Genomic DNA, 22,574 nt, shown 5'->3' on the forward strand with positions numbered 1-22,574 from the left:
CGACTGAATTGTTATTTCCAGGGGCTACGGCTCCTTCGAGAGAAGGTGAGGGTGAGAGGGCGGAATTCCCAATGAAGTATGGAGACCCAGATAGGTTGATAGACCATAGGAGAACGACTACTGTAGAAAAGGATAGAGATGGAGACTTGCAAATCCTTATGACCGGGCTGTATGGCACACCCCTCAATGACAGCCTACGGGACCTTTCATGAGGGTAACTGTAAATTGAGAGGACAGAGTACTGCGGATCTGCCCTCAGCATATCAGGACACTGTCGCGTTACTACCAGTGACTGCGTCCAGTGTTCAGTTATGGGGATGTATGTCCGACATAATAGCGGAAGTCATAAGGGGCGGTGTTGAATGGGAGAAGGAAAAGAGGGCATGGGAAAGAGAGGTGAGGGAAAGAGAGGCTAAACTCAAAGATGCAGACCAGGCGGGCCAAAACGTAGCTAATCGTATGATAGCATCCATACACTCGCAGTCCATGTCCACCCTGGTGAGTCTGATGGAGGGCCTTGGCTGGCCTATACAAGTAAACGTAATTAAATATCTTCTTATTAGGGTGGATGATATAGAAGAGGAAAAGGAGCCTAGATATGTGTCCCAGTGGAATAGGATTAAGACGGAATCGGATAAGAAACTGCTACCCAATATAAGAGTGGATGATTCTGGGGCGGAAGAATGGAGAATGGCTAAGGTGGAGAAACTGTTAAAAGATTATAAAAAAATAAAAGAGAAAAACCTTAGTCACCAGTCCTCTGCTTCATCACCAGTGCAGGCCCTTGTAAGTGAACAAACAAACACGGAAAAGTTACTATCAATGCCAATGAGAGAGTGTCAACCCACCATAGATGCAGTTACTGGTAACATGATGCGCACCTATGTGTATGTCCCCTTATCTCGAATAGAATTGATGCATATCACCAAGTCCATCCCCGACCCCCGTATAGACCCGGCAGGATTCTACAAAGAAGTAGGAAAGCTATTCAGACCCGGGTTATTTACTGTAGAGGATGTAGATAACATATTGTTAGCTATTGTCCCAGAGGAAATATGGACCCCCTTTCGTGCCAAAGACAATGATACAATAAAATGGAAAGATGTAATGGAGGCGATTAAAAATAGGAAACTGCATGAGGAATATCCCGAACCCCTAAGGGGGCATGGCATGGCAGTCCTGAGGGCTCTAGAAAAGGTATTACCCCCATTTGATGTGAATGTGGAGAAACTGTCTGCTGTGATACAGGGCGCAAGTGAGGAAGTAGCACAGTACTTCCTGCGTTACGAAGCAGCATTTAAAGCACACAGTGGGCTAGAGATAGGGTCTGAGACGGGCCAACGGTACTTTGCCACAAACTTTATAGAAGGGCTCCACGGGCCAATCTAGGAGAACATTAGGAAGGCAGAAAGTACGTGGATGACTAGAAACCCCCGGGATCTCCTCGAAATGGCCAGGTATTATGAAAGAGGGGAAAGAGTAAAGGGACAACAAAAGGCACGACAAGAGAAGGATCTAAAAACCAAAGTGTTGATGCAACAGTTGCATCAAGGGCCCCAAGGCAGGTATAACTACAATAATAATGGCCCGTCACAGGGCTATAGTAGCAACATGATAGGGGGCCAAGGGACAGGTAGAGGTACAGTGCAAGGAGGTGCGCTATATGGGAGGAGGGATGGGCTACCCCAAGATGTATGTGCCTTCTGCAAGAGACCCGGACACTGGAAATCCCAGTGTCCCCAGAGTGGTGGGAGAGGAAGGGGCGTACGGCCCCCTTCACAGACAACATTTGCCCCAGGAAATAGGACTGGTGGGTACGGCAACCAAGACAATAGAATGTTTAAACCCCCTCAACCCAATGCCTTTGATGGACAAGCAACAGGGGATGTTCCTTGGCCGGCCCCGCCTCCCCCCAATCTACTGTATCAGCCACGACAAACAACACAAGTACAAGGTGTATGCCAGGGCGAAGGATGTGGGGAAGGGGTATACTATAATGACGACTTCCAGGATAACACAAGTGATATGTCCTGAGGAGGCCGAAATGAGACAGCGGGAGTGGTACAAGTACCTATAGATCAGAGGGGGCATTATGCCTCCATTAGGATCGGCCCCCACCGAAACTTGAGATGTCTGGTAGACATGGGAGCTGGAAACAGTTCCGTGAATATCAGAGCCGTCCCCGCTGTCCCATTATCGGATAAAAGCAAGGTATCAGTTGGATTTGGGGGAAATCCAATAAAGACTCCTGTAAGTGAAATAGTAGAAGCGGAACTTCATGGGGTAAAATGGGAGAATGGGTGGCTATTGACCAATCACTGCCCAGAAAACTTGTTAGGTATTGATGCATTAAAGACACTAGGGGCCACAATATATTGCTCCCCTGAGGGGGTGAGAATGACTATAAGCAAACCTATGGGTATGATATGAGTAACGCAAACCCTGCCCCCGGAACTCCAAGACATCCCAAATGAACTATGGGCCACTCATGGGAATGATGTAGGGGTGTTGGATGTTTCCCCAGTAGTAATCAAACTAAAGCCCGGTGCCAGGTTGCCCAGGATAAAACAATATTGCATATCACACGAGGGAGAGCAGGCACTATATCAAATAGTACAGGATATGATACGGTTAGGGGTGGTAGAGCCAACAAATGATAGCCCTTGTAACTCTCCGATCCTTCCAGTACACAAGAAAGGTGATGAAGCGGTACCCTATCGTTTCATTATTGATTTGAGGGAGATAAACAAAATAGTAGAACCCAGATATCCAGTTGTCCCTAATATTGCAAGTGTACTCACTTTAATTCCCAAAACAGCTAAATGGTTTACGGTAATTGATTTGAAAAATGCCTTCTTCAGCATTCCTATTGCCGAAGAAAGCAGGTACCTGTTTAGTTTCACTCTTCGAGATAGACAGTACCAATTTACTAGAGCCCCGCAGGGATATACAGAAAGTCCCGCCATATTCAGCCAAGCACTAAAAACACAGATGGATAACCTAGCCCTACCCGCTAACACTGCTCTGATACAATATGTTGATGATTTGCTATTATGTGCAGCCACCGAAGAGGAATGCCATTATGTGACCAGATTGGTGCTAATGCACTTAGCAGAGAATAAGCACAAGGTAGCCCTAGCCAAAATGCAGTATGTAAAACAAAAGGTCCATTATTTAGGCTTTGAGTTGTCCGAAGAGGGGCGAACTCTGTCTACTGATCGCATTGCTTTGATACAGTCCATAAAAGGCCCCGACACGGCAAAAGGTCTCCGAAGGATAATTGGTGTTTTATCCTATTGTAGGCACTGGATTCCTGAATTCTCTGTATTGATCCAGCCCATGCTAAAAGCCTTAAAAGAAGTACAAGAAAACGGACCATTAGAATGGACACCTGAGATGGAAAAAGCCCTGACAGCTATGAAAGATGTTCTATGCCACGCACCGGCCTTAGGCACACCTGATTATACCAAGAGATTTTGCCTTTTCGTTGATGAACAGGAAGGTTGCGCTGTGTCAGTCTTAACGCAGGAACAAGGGGGTAAACAGAGACCATGTGCATATTTCTCCAGTGCTCTGGACTCAGTAGCTCGAGGCCTACCCCCATGCATGAGAGCAGTGGCCGCAGCAGCGGCAGCCCTAAAACAAAGTGCAGGTATCATCCTAGGGAGCGAAGTGACAGTAAAAGTCCCACATGCGGTGGACGTTCTCCTGAATAGAGTGCATACACAGCATTTGACCACAGCTAGACTCACACAGTATGAGATGATTCTGTTTGCCAGTAATGTAAAAATCGAACGATGTAACACTTTGAATCCAGCGACACTGCTTCCTTTGCCCGTCTCACCTAATGACATTAGGCACGATTGTGTGATCCAAATGGAAGAACACACTAAGGGTAGAGCAGACCTGCAAGACACCCCGCTGGTTGATAATGAGGGTATATTATTCTGTGATGGTTCCTGTTTCAAACTGCCAAATGGGGAGACAACAGCAGGGTATGCTGTAACCACAGGGGAGCGGTTGATTGAGAGTGGGAAAGTGTGTGAAAAATCGGCCCAGGCAGCAGAATTGATTGCGCTAACGAGAGCATTAGTGTTAAGCAGCGGTATGAAAGTGACAATTTATACTGATTCAGCCTACGCTCATGGGGTGGTTTCCAGTTTTGGTAAACTCTGGGGAGAGCGTGGGTTTTTAACCTCCCAAGGTGATACTATTAAACATGCCCAATTGATTGCTGAATTATTACAAGCCCTTACGTTGCCCAAGATGGTGGCCATAGTGAAATGCCCAGCGCATAAAAGGACTCTAGATTATGTCACGCAAGGAAACTCCTTAGCCGACCAGATGGCTAAACTAGCTGCCACAAGGGATACACGGTGGGAGGCCCGACAACTCATAGTGGGGAGGGATGTGACTATGGAAGGGACGAAGGAGCGCGTAGAGGAAATCCAAGCAGATGCAACCATTGAAGAAAGACTATCTTGGCACAAGGATGATCAATACGAGGAGACGGTAGATGGGCTATGGGCACATACCAATACGAATACTTGGGTACTACCTGATGCATACTTACCTGTGATAGTGAGTGTGGCTCATGGTCCAACTCACGTTAACGCAAGGACTATGGAAGAAGTTTTGAGTGCTGTGTGGTACAACAAAAGATTGGGAATGTATTGTCGTCAATGGGCAAAACAATGTGAAATATGTGTTCTATACAATGTGGGGAAAGGTGTACCAGCCCCGGCGGGCCACAGTAAGTTACCCACCTGCCCTTTTGAGGTGGTGTATATGGACTTTATACAGCTGGAGCCTGTAAATAAACATTCCTACTGTTTGGTGATGAGATGTGGGTTCCCAGGATGGGTGGAAGCATATCCCCTGCGGGACAATAGTGCCACCTCCACAGCACAATGCATATTGAAACACTGGCTGCCCTTGTATACGGTCCCCAGATATCTATGGTCTGACAATGGGACTCATTTTACTGGTGAAATAGTACGCAAAGTTTGCAAGGCCCTTGGTATTGATCAACGTTTCCATGCAGTTTTTCATCCTCAACCAGCTGGGATTATAGAGGGCACAAATAAGGTACTGAAGAACAAACTGGCAAAGGCTTGTGCTGAAACGGGACTGAAATGGCCTGCATTACAACAGTACTGTATTGGGTTAACTAATAGACTGATTTCTATTAATGCACAGGTGAACGCAGTAGCTCCATCTCCTCTGATAGGAGAAGGTCACGACGTGCAGCCCGGTGACTGGGTTGTTATAAAAGCCTTCGATCGCACCAGCGGACTGCAACCCAGATGGAAGGGCCCGTTTCAAGTGCTCCTCGCGACACAAACTGCGGTAAAAGTTGATGGCAAATCGCACTGGTACCACGTGAATCACGTCAAGAAGACGCTTCCACTACTGATTCCTCCAGAAAAGGGAACCAACCAACCCCAGGTTGCAACAGTACTGCCAGACGCCATTAGGAGGTGTGCCCATCGTCTCCGATCCCGTGACGTGTATGTGCCAAGCAACGTGTAAGGACACTGTTTTGAACTTTGATCATTAGGGAGATGAACATTTGGACTCTCTTGTTGGTTTTAGCAGGATTGTGCCTTACTGAAGACAACGGGCTTGTAGCCTGAAGGGCCTCCAGCGTTCCCCTCATGGGACAGGCACTACGAGGCATGGGACAGATCGGATGAAGGTTTTCAGTGAGACCTACCACTATTAGAGTAATAAGGACACTGGTGTTTTAAATAGGAAATACAGCTATATCGCTAGGTTGCATCTGACACGCATACGTACCTATAATTGAGCCACATACTGAATTATGTCTGCACCCGTATATGCTGGTTTAATCCCTGAGCAGATAAATGTATGCTCCCCAAACACAGAAGGTAAGAGAAAAACACCACTTTGCACCACAAGGAACAAAATCTTATTCTTTGTATACTCGATAGTAGTATTAATAGCGTTCGCCATATTATTCTGGTATTTGGAACATCCATCTAGATATGAATTAAAGAACTTGTTACCCGTGTCAAACGGAACAGGGAGAATAGATCGGGTCAAGAGCAGGAATCGAGATGCCTATGACCAACACGACCCGGAAGACTATGCTAAAAATGAATACGTGAAGATAATAAACACAACATATGGGGTAGTGAATAAAACTGATTGCTGGATCTGCACCCACATGCCCCGACATAGCAGTGAAGGCATCCCAGTGTACGCGTCGCCAGTTACTGAGGATGCCGGGTGTACATTAATTTACATGAGAATAGTGTCAGCACAGCAATACATGATACCGAATACCGCTTGTTATGTTAGAGGAGAGAACAAAACCCTTCTAATGGAAAAGATACGCTATAAAATCAAAACTGAGGGAATCGGGCTTGCACCTGCTATGGTACAGATAGTAAGAGAACCTCCTCCCCCTATCACCATCACACAAGAGTTTAGGCCAAAGAATATATGTTTTAAGAGAAGCGCAAGAGGTAATCAAAGAATGATCTCGGGGTGCAGTCAAATGGTGAATCTAAATAACTACACGAAGGGATTGTTACAGATAGAAGGACATGCCTACGTCTGTAACAAGAGGGCTTATTTGTGGTTAGCGAAAGATTTTGTTGGGGTATGTTACATAGCCAGAATAATGCCGGCTGTGATGGTATATGCCCCGTCTACTCTGCATAAAGAAATACACAGCAGAAATAAACGAGCAGTAAACCCAAAAATTCCTACGTATCAACCTACAGGATGGGAAACGTTTATAGATCTGATGGGGGCCCTGGTTCCTCCAGCGGGTATCTTTATGAACAGTCAAGAAATCCAAAAGCTAAGCAGGGCCCTTGAGTTCGTAATCGAAGAATCCGCAGACCTAATGGAAAACATCACTTATGAAATGAAAGCAATTCGGCTAGTGGCTCTCCAGAATAGGTATGTCTTAGACATACTCACTGCAGAAAGGGGCGGGGTCTGTTTCATGGTGGGGTCCCAATGTTGTGTTTACATACCAGAAGAAAGTACAGGAATCTTAGATGGAATAAACAAACTACATAAAATAGCGGATAGTATCCACCAGGAGGAAGGGTCAGGAGATAGCTGGTGGATGAAGCTCCTAAAAGAAATCGGGTGGCAGCTCTTTACGCCCATACTGGTTCTAGCGGCAATAGTTGTAGGAATTTGTCTCTGCATCCAATGCTTCCCGGTATGTGTGTCGTGCTGTGTTTCCATGTGTTCTTCCAGCATAACGCGCCTAAATCCAATGGATAAAAGCCATGTACAACAGGATTTTTTGACATGGGAGGCCTGGAGAAGATTATGGTACATACATTATGTAATGGTGTTGCTTTCCTGCCATCTGCTTATGCTAGGACTGCTTAGATTGATGCTCAAGTGTGAGCAAAGGGTGGATTGAAGGTACGCATGCATATGTAACGTTGTGCTCACACTTGGAGTTTGTACTAATCACCATATGCGTTAAATGAATGTACTTTTTGCTAAAAGAAGAGGCCTTCTCTTTTATACGGCGGCGTTTAAGACCTGCTGACCAGGCAAGAACTTGTTTTTAACAGAAGAATCGTGTTTGGTCACTGTATGTCGAAGCATGCTGAGCCTGCTAAAACTATCTGCAGAATACGGGTGGGGGGAAGGAATGAGTAAGCATGGCCTCGAGCACAGAGATACGGGCACAACGGGACACGAAAGAATGTGAAGACCGGGATAACAGGAAACCACGATAGACCACGATAGCAAATGTGCAATGGTTGTTCGTTAAACTCCAACTGGATACTTCAGATAAACTCCAACTGGAGATCCGCCCTGGGGTGGACGTGTGCTATGTGCAAGGCAATGTAAACAGAAAAGTATAAAAGAGCACGATGTGTAGAGGAAGGCGCGGCACTTCGACGACTTGCTTAGCGAGACGTTTGAACTTGCGGCCCATTCGCGAATGCTTGTGCATTAATAAAGTAATGTTTACTTGGCTCTTTTCTGTCTGAGTTATTGCAGGGTCCCTCATTGTACTGGTTATGGTGACGGCGAGAAATCGCACCCACATGATTGAACCCACCAGATCTTGTATTTCATATACATGCATATGGTAGACACCAATCACACACCATTGCACATGGCAACACATTGTTAGTGGGAAATATCTATTAAATGAATTTTCTGTACAGCATTTCTCTGATAACTAGTGAGCCCACCCACAAGTCTGTATCTCTGGATCCACTAGCAACATGGCAGAGTTTTTCAAATTCTGCAAGGAACTCGCCAATCCAGCTGCAGTCTCCACCTCTCTCCTTCCTTCGCAGGCTCTATGCACTGCTTTGGCTTCCGATTTCACATGCAAAACTCAGAATATCCTTTCCTCACTCTCCTCCGCCACCATCTCCACACCATCTGCACACCCGTGCCTGCTCCCCTGCCTTCCTTGGCTCCCCACCTTCTACCCCAATCACTCTCCCCCCTCCTGCCCATTGCACCAGACAAGAGCTCTAAAATAGTCTGCTAGTTGAAAGTCTCCTCCAAACAGGTACTCCCCTGCTCTTCTAGAACCATTAAGGACAACATCTCCTCTCTTGCACCGGCTCTCGCCGACTTCTGCAACCACTCCTTTGCCACTGGCTCTTGCCCTCAAGCACTCCCTTGTGCACCTCTCTTAAAAAAGCCATCGACTGACCCCACCTTCCCAGCTAACTATTGCCCTATGTCCACTACCCCTTTCCTGGATAAGCTCTTGGAGAAGCTGGTTCTCTCTCAACTGGCCCTCCACACTGAACATGTTGGTTGCCTCCATGACCATCAATCAGGATTCAGGGCATCCAGGGGCATGGAAACTGCTCTCCTGAACACCTGCAAGGTCCTGTTCACAAACCTCGACTCCAACTCTCCTGCTGTTCTCATTCTCCTTGACCTCTCCTCTGTCAAACATTCTATCCTCATAAAACGTCTCTGTGATATCCTCAGCATTACTGATCAGGCACTGGGTGGGCTGACCTCTTTTCACACTAATCACCCTTCCCAGTTGCAACTGGGCCCTTTCTCCTTCACCACCACACTTTCTACCTGTGGCGTCCCCCAGGGCTCTATCCTATTACCATGGCTCTTCAATATCTATCTCCCCCTCTGGCTCACCTGATCTCCTCCTTCTCTCCTCATTTCCAGTGCTATGCTGATGACACTCAGCATTCCTTCAAACTCTCCTCTACTACCATTTCCTCCTCTCTCATCCCCGATTGACTGGCCGCCATTCAGGCATGGTGTGCAGCTAACAATCTCTGTTTTAATGCCAGTAAGACAGAGATCCTTCTCATTGGGACACCTGTGCCCTGCTTTCCTCCTACCCTCTGGCTATTCGCTCTGGGCCCTCTACCCTCACCGACTTTGGAGGCCAAACATCATGGGGTCATCTTCAACTCTGCTCTCTCATTCACCCCTCACATCATGGACCTTTCCAAGAAGGCCCTCCTCAGAGGCATTCTCCCTTTCCTCACCTTCCCCCAAAAGCTCAAAGTCTCTAGAGCTCTGGTCTTCTCTATGCTGGACTACTGCAACAGTCTCTTTCTCAATCGCCCTCTTTCCCCCCTACGCCTCCTCCAGCTATAGGGATGCAAGACCTATTCTTGGCCTCAAGCCCAGGGACCACATCTCTCGAGCACTAACATCTCTCCACTGGCTCCCACTGGCTGCAAGGATCAAATTGAAGACCATCTGCATCATCCACAAGGCTTTCTGGGGCCTGGGACCACACTATCTCCAACTTTCCCTCCATAAATACTCCCCTGGTCGAGCCCTCCGCTCATCTAACTCCAACTCTTTGATTGTCAAATGCTTCTCCAAGCAGAGAGTCTCTTTCCTTAGCTGGTGCCTCCCTTTGGAACAGTCTCCCTGCCCCTCTCAGACTTGATCTTGATCTCTGGTGCTGAGGCTGGTGGCCTGGTCCTCAGGAATCTCACAGGACACCATGCCTTCTACCTAGCCGATACCAGCACCTCCCCCCACTGCACTGCCCCTGCGGTCCCCTGATTGGCGGCTCTACATCTCACCCTTGGGAGTCACCCGCACTAGCTCTTAGTCTGAGGCCTCCACCTTGACTCCCCTTGGCAATTGCCTCCCAGGCCCCCCACCAACACTTGTCCATTCCTTGCCCCCCCCCACCCATCCCTTTCTCCTGCACTTCTTCACTGCACTTGCACGTCCGAATACCATGAGGTCTAGTAGGCCCATGACTGTATTTTTACTGTTTTGCCAATGGTTTTTCTCTCACCTTTTCCCTTCCTATTTAGCCTTGTGGCGCTTTGAAACATCATTCTGCTTTATAAGCACCTAACACATGGTCAATAAAATAAATAAATAAATAAATACTAACACTTTTGATGTTGGAGAAAATATAGTATTCTGAAGACTCTGTCATTCATTAAAACAATGTTGTGTTTATGTATATATGTTGTGGGAAGTATTTTAGCACACTGGCCGATAGGTGGTGATGTATGGATTGAATTAGACTGTATTGATAAAGAAAGAATATTGTCCTATTAGAATTAGATTTTCAGAAATAAAATTATCTGATTCATGCAATGACTGTGTGTATTGCACCTTAGTCAGAATTTCAAAGGCAGGTTGATTTTCATATAAATATATAATATATTGTGATGACTTCGCCAGCAGAAAATTAGGTGGCCACCTTTTATTAGACTCTTTATTTTAATAAACGAAACGATGATACGTAATAAAGTCAGTTTCTTGTCCCACAATTGTGGGGAGGGTTTGTATATCATGGGGAGTTGAATCAGAGGGCAATACTTAGTGAGATTAAGAATAATATTTTCAGTAATTCTGGTAGATAGCACCCAGATTATTTACATGGGGGAAGTTAAGGAAGCAACGAGGTAATACCTATTTGCCGAAAATGACATTAACAGTCTTTTAACGTTTTAGCTCCTGAAAATCCCGGAGTTGACTTGCTCATCTTCAGGATATTGAGATGGTTATACCATAACAGCTTGGATATTTTGTAAACCAGTTGCACGCCTTATGTGTTAAGGTGCTCGGATTTTCCACTACCCTCATTTCCATGTGGGCACCCTTGCTCAAAATGATGGTGTGCAGAGTAGCTCGTAGTTGTGAATCCAACGAGAAATAAACCCAGTTTGTAGTGTTGTCATTTTTTGGTATGCATAAGGGTGTAGTTGGGGGTTGGAACACTTCTGAACAATACAAATTGTTCCCAACATTTTCAATAGAGGAGCACCCGAAACTATGCTCACAAGGGTCAACATGTAAATGTGTAATTGGGATAGTATGATTTGGTCTACTGGGGAGAGTGGGGGTATATATTGTGGCTCAAAGGGATGACGATTCATGGCACAATGTTAACATGACTTTACAAAGGGATTCTGAGCTGGCTGTGAGGTTGACGAGCATGAGATCAGGATTGCAGGGTTGTCTACAGCTAAAGACGTTCTGTCTGTTAAATGTTCCTCTTGATTGTCACTCATTTCTTATGTTTGTGACCATTAATATATTCCAAGGTAATGATTGTTTGTAGACATTTAACAGTAGCTAGGTCCAAGTGTAAAACCCCAGAGTGGGATCTATAGTAGGCAATGAATCAATGCTAAAAACCTCGGGTATCTGTTTGATCATTTCTCTTTTTCTCATCACCTACAGAAGAGACCTTTTTGCCATTTTTTTTATTTTGCCATTTGGTTTGTAGGCAAATAGCCCTAGCATATGCCTTAGGCTTTTACACTTCATTTTAGAGTTAAGGGAACTATAAAATGCCCCCAAGCATTTTAGTTTAACAAAGTTTGCTATGGCTGATTGTTTATCATGTTGGTGAAATAAGGTGTACTTGGCACACTTGAATGTGAGGGCCAGCATTCAGTAGACTCAGGTAGGGACCATAGTCACCTTTGTATAACCCTCAGAATTGTGTTACTCGTGTTATTTTCTTCTTTTTCAAGAGGGGGAAGTAGGGATTCTGGAATGCTACCGGATCAATGTATTTGGTTGTGCTATAGTGTTTTTGGGTGGCTGATAATGTTTAATTACCATTCAAAAACCTGACCTTACCATCACCATGGAACTGGATTATCCGAGGGGAGCAGAATGTGTTTTGGAGTAGCTTTTGACCTGGTTAGGTTTGGGGACATCTCTTCATAGTATGATTGCATTGCCTAATTTTTACTATTGCTACTTTGTCCTATATCTGTCCTTGAGGGTCTGCACTGGCTCCTATAGCCTGGCGGAGGAAGACTGGTGCTCTTGTTTCTCTCCCTTTCGGTGCATCAGAGTTGTGCCGTGTGGCACTGTGGAGAGTCTAATTTGCTCTTGCACATTTAGTAACAGTCTTGGGAACTTGTGGATGCCTGTGGAACTCATCTCGGTAAAACAGGCTTGATCTGGGCTGCCGGTAGCTGCCCTGTGAACTTCCTGCTCCCTTCCTTCAGCAGTTCAGCCCTCCCAACCCCGCCCTCACATTTTCTGCATGGCACACAATGAATAATACACCCACTTACCATTTACCCTCCTCTGAACCCTGGCAAAAGAGCACACATCTAGCATTTCTTTTTTATTAAATGTTTATGGTTTGTATCTTAAACTTTACATTTGATTGTTTACATAAAATTCACGTTTTTAACATTTACATTAATTGTTACATTCAATTCCATCGTCTGTCTTATCTTATATAAAGCCAAATTCGGCCAGTCGGCTATTGTTTCGTGTGGAAACGTGTCGCTTGCAACAGTCTTTGGGTTATTCATGCTTCTGCAAAATATCCATAAAAATAATTGTCCAGAAGTGTACAATGGTGGTGACCATGCGTCTGTTGTTTCCAATCAGTATCTCGGACCAGCGTTCAGATTTTTCTAGTTCTGTCGGGGCACTGGAATATTTTCGACTAAATGCAAGACGTTCATTATTTAGTGCTTCGCATTCCATGATGATGTGTTTGATGGTTTCTGTTATGTCTTCTTTTTTGCAGAATCTGGTTATTTCCTTATTGGGACATCTTTTCTCCATGATCTCCCGAGTTTGCAATAGGTTCAGTCTGAACCTTAGGAACGTGTCTCAGATGTGGCGATCAGGAAATAGACTGAAATACTGTGGGAGTTCATTCAGCACTCGTGCTTCGCCATCGCATCTTAACGTTAATTTGTAGAGATTTTTCCTGTTTTGGGTTTCAATCCAGTCATTTCTTGCAAGATGTTTTTTTTGCTATCTGGGGCCTATTTATCAGCATGTCCATAGTTATCTCTTTTTGAGTGCATATCTTCATGACGGCTTCTTTCCATCTAATCAAAACGGTATCGTTGGCGTGTAAATCCGTTGTTCTCAGAATATCGAGTGCAGGTATGGAATCTCCGTTATTGAGCTTTCTGAAGAGAGCCAAGATTTTCCACATCACTATTGAGTGCAGAGACTGCAGGCCTAGTTCATATCTTATCCTGGGAATAGGGGTTGCTTGGGATAGCGCTAAGACTTTCCTCCAGTAGATTGCCTCTATTTTCTCCCATATGGCTTGGTGTATATTTATAAGGGTTTCCCCGCCATAAATCAGTATTGCTGTTACCTTTTCTCTATAAAACGAAACAGCAAGCTTTACAGAGAATTTGCCGTATTTTTGGTGTATGATCGCACCTTGCCTTGCCAGAGATTGGCTTTAGATTTTAACTGTATCGACCAGCTTTGTTCAGTTTCCCATTGATTAATCCAAATACCCAGGTATTTATAAATGCATACTTGCTCGGTTTTTCATTCTTAAAATAGAAGACATGGGGGGTCATTACGACCCAGGCGCTAATTGCGCCAACTTTACCACCATGGTGTAAACTATGTTTACAACATGGTGGATGGCGGATTTACCGCCCCATTCCAAGGTGAGTGGGGCGGTAAATCCCCATTTCCCATTTTCCCTTCCCCATTCCCATTTTTGCCCCATAGGGCATAATGGGAGTGGGGAAGGCGCTAATTACGCCACCGTAAATTACGGTGGCGTAATTAGCATCATGGCAGGTTAGCGCCATGGATTTTAACACCTGCTAAGAGCAGCCGTTAAAATCAGAATAGGCGTTAAGGGTTAACGACGGCGTTAACCCTTAACGTCTGGGTCGTAATGAGGCCCATGTTGTTTCCTCTTTCTTTGTAGTTGTGGTGCGAGGGTCATGATTTTGGTTTTGGTGACATTAACAGCCAATTAATTTCTGTCCGTATATTCTTGCATTCTGTTCAGTGCGATTTGTAAGCCCAATGGTGTTTTTGCCATTATAATAATGCCTTCAGCGTACATTAGGGTTGAGATAGTGGTAGCATTTAGTTTAGGAGGGTTCTTTAACGGGGTATAGAAGCTTGCTTCGAAATCCGAGGTATAAAGGTTATACAGGGCAGCGGCTAGCGGGCATCCTTGTTTTAGTCCGTTCCAGGTTAGTATGGGTTTGGTAACCAGTCCATCAGCTGTCATTTTGTCTTGGAGCTTGTTGTGCGAGTATAGTAGTTTTATAGGTTCGAGGATGTCATGGGGGCAGCCCCTTTCCTCTGACTTCTCCAATAATCTCCTCTGGTTGATTTTGTCGAATGCAAGGTGCAAATCTATGAAAGCTGCATGTATCTGAGTTTTGGATTTAGCCGCTTCATGTTTAAGAATGTTCATGATTATTAAGTTTACATTAGTACCAACATGTCTTGTAAAGCCAGTTTGCCTCAACGTTTGTAGTTTTGCTTGTTTGGACTAATCATTACGTTTTTTTAAAAGCATGTTTGCAAATATTTTTCCTAAGGGGTCGAGCAATGCCAGGGGGCAGTAGGTTGAGGGTTCTTTAGTTGAGCCCTGTTTGAAGATTGGTACCAGGGTTGCTAGTTGCCATGATATAGGGATAGTGTTCGTCCGATTTATTATTATGAAAATCTCCGTACAAATATCAGCCCAAGCTTCTGGGTTCTTTTTTAAGGTGGCATTCGACAGGCCATCGGGTCCAGGAGCTCTCGATATGTTTAGTTTTTGGATTATGTCCAAGATCTCTGCTGGTTCCCATGTTATGGTCCATCTCTTTCGGTTTCATTGCGTGACCATTTCCTTGGTTGTGTGTCTTTCCTTATATAATTCTTCAAAGTATGTAACCCAGACATCTTCTTGGACGTCGACTATCATTTGGTCTTTCCTTTCAGGGTCCGATTTTAATAATTCCCACAAGTTCCTGGTGTTATGTGATTTTAATGCGCCAAGCATAGTTTCTGCATTCTCCTGGTCTTGCATCATTTTCACTGTAGTTAACCAATTTTTATATCTTTGTTTAGCAGCTCTTGTCTTGGTCTTCTTTGTTTCAGGGGAGTTGAATTTAGCTAGCTTCACAGTTTTTTTTCATCTCTCGCTTTTTCTCAGCTATGGCTTTAATGTAGACATAGATGAGTCGATTTTTTGGCCTGCGATTTGGGGCAATAGATAGCTTGAATTGGTCTAGTATCCATCCATACTTCATTTTGCAGTTATCTTCCATTTTAGTGTTTTTAAATACTTTGAGCAGAGTGACCATGTCATTCTGTGATATTCTAAGTTGATTCATGCCGGCAGTCAAGCTTAAAGATATAGCAGTTTTATTCCTTTCAGACTGCCTCCCTTAAGATATTGTGGCATCCTGGGTCCTCACGTCACTAATGTTATTCCCTCTGCAGTAGATTCTGATGCTCTAAGGCTTATTTATACTTGTTCTCACACGTGGAATATAGTCATGCCTGAAGTTGTGGTGGAGGTTTGTAAATATGTCTACTTGTCTTAATGAGTAGACTTACCTAAAATGGGAAGTAACCTAGGGGAAAATCTGGATTTACAGGGTTAGGATTGCACAATACTGAGAAGCCAAATAAACTCTGAGACTTCAACCCCTCCCACAGTATCAGGACATTACAATCATACTCTATAGAGATCAGTCATCTTAACATTATAGTGAACTATATCCAGCTCACAGATTCAGAACATATTACTATTGGGAAAAAGTTCATCATCTCCCCTTTTTCCCAACGTATTCATCTAAACATGTCCAGCTCTCGGCACTGGCACTTCTGTCAGCTGGCTTGGAAACCCAGCTCCCTTCCCTGTTTCAGGGAGTGTTTCAAAACAAACTAAGCTAGTTAAAGCTTCCACATTAATAGGACCCACTTGAGTACCTCTCAAGACCATCACACACCAACCATATTCAGCACCATGTCTGGTCTAGTTGCTGACAACACATTTAAATATTCCTTGTACAATGGACAACACATTCCTTAAACTTTCTCTCATTATTATAACTATTCTTACCAATACCTAACGACTAAGTATTATTTTATTTTTTTATTAGTGCTTTTGGAAGAACTTTGTAGATTTTTACACTTTAAAATGTGTACAAAATTCCATAACATTGCAAACATCTAATTCGCTAGATACATTCAAATCTCAATAAAATTACTCATATAAATAATATTCATGCTTAAAATTCAGGGACAGATTACCCAGGTATCATATAACCACTCACTCCCCCAATTTACCTGACGTTAAGCAGAGTCTCTGTTGCCGCTTTCAACTTTTCCAAAGCTCGCAGCTGGATGTGGAATGCTGCTGCTAAAGTCTCTAGCGATTCCGTCCCGAAGATCATTTTCCAGCATTGATCTGCCTGCTGCATTTTAAATTTGGCATATCTCTTCTCATAATCCCTCACTAGTTCCATCATTTCGTGAGTATGTGCCACTGGGATTCCACTTGTTCGGCACACAGGCAGCACTGCCTGTCAATCCAAGGGATCCCCTTCCATGCATAGCATTTTCCAAAATGGGAGAGTATTTAATCAAATTGACAGGATGAATCGTGTTAAAGCAGGAGTACTACGTTTTGTGAGGAAGGATCTTGTTGAATCCCTGTCAAATCCCTGCTGTGAAAATGTTACATAGCTTCGCAGGATAGCCAGGTGGTTCACCCCTTGCGAGATGTCATGCTATCTAGTTTTTCACTTCAGTTTTATCAAGTGGAGGTCTAACCAGGTTACCAGAGGATTTTTGCTTCTTCAAAATGCTGTGTTACCATGTTCTCCAGTCTCCTGTACCAATTACTTTTCTTACATCGGTTTGAGTGGGGGATAGTGAGGCTCAACAGCGTCAACTCCCTAGAGTCACTACGCTGGATTTTGACCCACAGTTTACAGGCTGCAATTTTCCAGAGAGAAAGCAGGGAAGGGAGCCCTAGTTCCAGGAATACAGCTTCAACTGCTAAGTTTTTTGTTCAGTGGCTAGTCACTCATTTTTTTCACCGCCTCTGCCCCAAGCATTGCTCTTCTATATCCACAGACCAAGGTTTTATGACACCATGGCAGGGTCACAATGGCAAACTCTCTGGACAATGTCAGGGTCAGGTTCCGTAAGACCACTGCGATGGAGAAGGGCACTGTATGAATACTTAAAACATAGTATAAGATTATTATTAGTCTCAGTTGCATTTACCAGAGGTGTCTTATTGTCTTGATGATCCTGTTGGTGGGTTCAAACCTCTTTTTACTAATTGGGTTTCCATCAGGGGCAGTGGTCATCACCCGCACATAGGGAATTAGATGAGGAAGTATGATCAGGAAGTATAAACCTGGTTTGTGTGCCCTGTATTCTACAAGCTACAATGTGATTTCATCTATTTTTAATTTGCTGAAGATGGGCTTTTGACTTCCCCTACAGTCTGTTATTGGTATAGCCCTTTTGATTCCTTTGAAGCCTTTGTATTAATTGTCCCAAAAAGATGAATGGAATTGCTTTTCTTTTACCAATGCTGAGGGAAAGGTAGCTGAATATGTACAGGATAAGGTGATATAATTGCAATTTAGGTAAACAAGAACTGGCCATATGGCAAAAACAACCTTTAGTGCTATGCCACTGTGCAACAACCTTGCTGCTGACTGACACAGTCAGGTTCACCTTTAGTAGAGGAAATTACATTACTATCTAAAAATTAAACAAAAATAATAAATTGAGTAAGTTGAGTAGGTAATTAACTTATGCATTCATTCTTTCATTATGGGTGAGGGGCCCTTGATTGTTTCAGGTCTTAATTCCCTGAATAGGGTTACCAAACCCAGAGAAGAATGGTTCCTGCTCAACACACACGGAACATTATAAGGTATTAATTGGGTTAACCCATTTGAATTCTTGGAAATTGGGCGTAACCCATTTGAACTGGATATAAGGCAAGGGAACATTCTTGAGGAACCTAAACCTTCACAAAACAATATGCATTCATTATTTTTGCCAGTGAACATAGCTGGCTAGAGCATAATCATGCATTTCATTATAATTCGATGTGTGTACACATTTTAATACCTTTTTGTTTCCAGTACTTTTTTCATCTGACTTAGTACATAGATCAGCCAACATCGTGTGCATATGTGGGCAGTGCCTACTAACAGCCCTCTGAATAACTTGCAATTCAGTGGAAAGTCTGAATACCTTCAAGGCTGATGTCATGGAGGAGCTTCCCTCACAAATCTCATCATCTGAGCAAGTCAGTTTTGTAAAAGTCTTTATGAGGAGAACATTTGCACACTGCTGATTTTCTGAAGAACTCCTTCGTTTAATAAAGGCACAGTCAAGCAACGCTGCAGTAGCAGTTTTACACAAATAACCAGAGTGCACTGCTGTAAATTATGTTATGTGACTATGCTTTTGTATTGCGCCAAATCCCCATTGTAGTAGTTTCAAAGTGCTAAATACATGTCCCAGGCGTAGTGTACCGGTCTCCAGGAAACCAGACCGTATTCTGCTCGGACATATAGCTTGAGTGGGGAGTTAAGCAGGACTAAATTAGTATGAATGCATCTTCGTCCATTACATATGGACTATCTACTAGAGAGAGGTGACAGAAAAGTATGTATAGAGATAATATATGCACTGGGATGCCAAGGAGGTTTTGGAGTTTATAAAATAGAACTTCAGCAGTGTTGTAAGAGGAATGAGAGTGTAATCGGGCAATATTGATATCATAATTATCAAAGGTTTACTTCAGTTAAGAGACATAAAAACATTACAAAAATCAAAACAATTAATTACAATGTACAACGTGCATACAAAATTCATTGTCATGCATAATCGTGTGTCAAGTACAGATTTCTTCTTCCATAATGTGATATTGTCAGCTTGGATCTAATATCAAAATAATTTAAAGCACATGTGCTATCAAAATGTATAAATCAGATGAAACACAATGAAAAAAAAAATCAAAGGTAGTTTTAGTTTACAAAAAAGTTGTTTCAGTTGACAAAATACCAATAACTGCTTAATTAGTGCCCTCAACAAAAAACTGTGTCCATCCTTCTCAGCCATGCCTTGTTTAAGAAGCTGGTTACAATCGATACTCTATTGGAGCCTGCCAGATTCTTTTTTTAAATCTATTTTATTCTTTTTATTGACATTTTACAGAGACAATAAAACAATAAACAATTAAACTAAGGCAGAAAAACCAACAGCAGAGAAGGAGAATCCCAAGGGAGCAGGATCTTTTACAATTCACCAGCTCCATCACCTAGGACCAACCAAGACCCTGTCTTAAATCTCAGTCCTGTCTTCTTCATTGGGTGAGCACCTCAATTGGCATGCGGTTAAGTTGAATTGTATTTTGCTGGTTTTGTACACAGCGTACCAACCTACTAATGAGAAACGAGAAACATCTTCCCTCCCCATACAACTCGCATCAGCAGGAGTGTCAAACAAGCTGTGTTCCAGCACACTTTCACGTCTTACTTTGTCTTATGTCCACCTGTTCCTGGGAGTATGCGGGTCTACTTCCTAAGAGGGGGCCTTACTGAGGGCCCTCTACTTCTGATTTAATGCACTCTCTAGCTGGTAGCGTGTCTGCTCTGTTCTATCAGGCATGTGCGTGTCCGCTTCCTGCTCTGTTGTCTCTGTGCTCCTCTCGCTGCTGGGTGCAAATAGTTCCTGTACCAACATGTTCCATTCTGTTATTTTGATGCTGCTTTCTCGTGCACCCCTCTGTAATGCCACAGTCCAGACCTTTGTTTCTGTCATTGCCCATTTCTTTAAATCTGACCACCGTGCCTCCACTGCTGGGCCTATATTGGACTTCCAGGCAATCGCTATCTGCCGTTTTGCTAGAATGCAGATTAGGTCTTTCATTTTTGCCAGGTGCTCTTTATGCCTGCCTCGCCTTGAGACCAGTCCCCGGCCTGCCAGTTTCTTACATAAAAAAAGCACATCAACCAGAGTAAGGGCCTGATTTACAAAATGCTTTTAGAATGGAAAGCCCCCATTGAAGAAGACTTTGTAAATCAGGCCGTACATATCTTATGTTTATTAAATAATGGAATCAACCATTTTCTTCTAAGATCTGTAAGATGGCGACAAATGAAAATGAAATGTAATTCGATCTCATTTGGTGACCTAGAGAAATTAGACAACATAGCTTAGGGGAATTGTCACTACAGCTATAAATACGTCTATTAAGGGGTCATGAGTTAATCCAATTTATGTCAGGCTCATACCACCAGCGACTGCTTCATTTGAAAGTATTTAAGTTATAAAGGTTTATGACTATCCCTTCACAGGGTGTCAACTAGTGTCCAATCCCAGTACATGCTACTTGGTGCACAGCTATGTAGGAGTCAAATACCTGTCATGCCTATTAATAGTACCACTGGTACATTCCTGAATAATACACATTTTAGGGCTGCCTAGTTAGTTCAGAATGGGACCAAAAGGCAACGGGTTGGGATGGTCAGAATGAGTAAAGTATGTTATGTCTTGCCTTAAAAGTAAAGTAAATCATGTTTCTGAAATATATAATGCTTAATTCCAGAGTAAGGCCACATCATAGCATTGAGGACATGGGAGGGAATAATTCAGGCTTCAAGTCAACAATGTAACCATCAAAGTGTATTTTTATATTTAATGAATTTATAGCGCAACACATCTTCCTTTAGCCAGCCAATACAGAATTCTGCCATTTTATCCATTGAAAAGATTAGCTATTTTATATTACCATTTTGTTGTTTACATTCTTAAGCCAGGAAATCAAGATAATTCCCAATATTAGATAGGGAAAAATACAAAGGTTTGTTGATTTTCACAACTTTGTGTTTGGAAGTTCAACATATGAGCTTGTTAAAGTCCTAGCACACTTCATTTCTGAATGCAGAACAATATCGTGGCAGGTGTTTTATGCAGGTTTTGAACCTTACTTTTCTACATTAGACCTTATTAGAAGAAGGCTGATCCGATAAAAGATGGAATCAAGGGGTCTGGCATGTCCCTTCTAGATTTAGATAGCTTTGTAAACTATTATCTGGAATACAGTTAGTCTGAGAAGGAATGGCACCAGCACTGCCAACATTCCTGTTCTGTATGGGCCGGAAGAAGGACTTGTGCTTCTGATGTTCTTGCTTTATGCAGGTCTGACTGATCTACCAAGTCTTTTGGAGGCAGTGGATGGACCACTCCCTACAAAAGATAGGGATTTCTTTGCTTTATTACTTTATGCTCTCGACAGGTTGTCCTTTCACAGACACAATGATAATTAAAAAACAGATAAATAGGTTACACGTGTACTCCAAAGATAAAAAAAAGTACACTAAATTAATTATGTTTGAGAATGGGTAATCAAAATTGAAATGATTCTATGATGAGACCTGTGATGGATCAACCCTACTGAAAAAAGGAGGGATGGAAAAATCAGAGGTCTGTCTTTTGTTTTCGTCAAAACGTGACTGTATCTATGGAGCAGCAAGTCTTTCTTAGAGAGGAAATAGTGTCTGAGAGCGAGCAGTCACATTAAACAGAGGGGAGTGAGTGTCAAACAGTAAACTTAGCAGCACTCTGGGAAGACGACACTGACCATAACTTCATAATTGTCACTGACAAGTAAAAAGGATATATCACAATATACCAAGGAGAAACACTGAGGAAGGAAACATGGAGTAGAGACCAAGAGCATGGAGTCATTCTGTGTGACAAAGCCTGCCCTTAAAAGACATAAAAAGAATCAGTGTGGAACAGGACACAACACTCCAGTCTCGGACAGCAGAGGTCTAAGAGTGAAAGGACTAATACATTTTAAGGTATGTGGTCCAATTGACTAAGTTTAAGAGAATTCAATACTAGAAATTAAAGGAAACAATGTCCAGGTTGAGTATAACGATTCTATAAGTGAGATAAGCAAAGCATGTTGGGAGACATAGTCATAGTCTGACGGGAAGAGACATAAACACATAAGTAAACTAGGAAATAAAGTCCAGGAAAAAAACTAGCACATTTGAAGAGTGAGAAAAACAATGTATTTTTGGGCAAGTAGCGCTATTGTCTGAAACAAGAAGACTTGGGCACAAATATAGGGAATCACTTGCTTCATAAATTGTAAGAGTAAGAAATCTGATATGTTTGGTTTTCCTCTATGCAAAAGGGACTTGAATATCTGAAAGGCTTGGAACCAAAGTCCAGGACAAGTCTGTTGTACATTTTGAGTGAGAAAATGATGCAGGCTGAGAAAGAAAGTCTATTCTAATTTTAACATCCATTTAAGGAATAAGATGAGATGTATGTCGGGACACAAAGTC

The sequence above is a fragment of the Ambystoma mexicanum genome, chromosome 8 (assembly GCF_040938575.1).
Source record: "Ambystoma mexicanum isolate Mex_15411 chromosome 8, UKY_AmexF1_1, whole genome shotgun sequence".
Lineage (NCBI taxonomy): Eukaryota > Metazoa > Chordata > Amphibia > Caudata > Ambystomatidae > Ambystoma > Ambystoma mexicanum.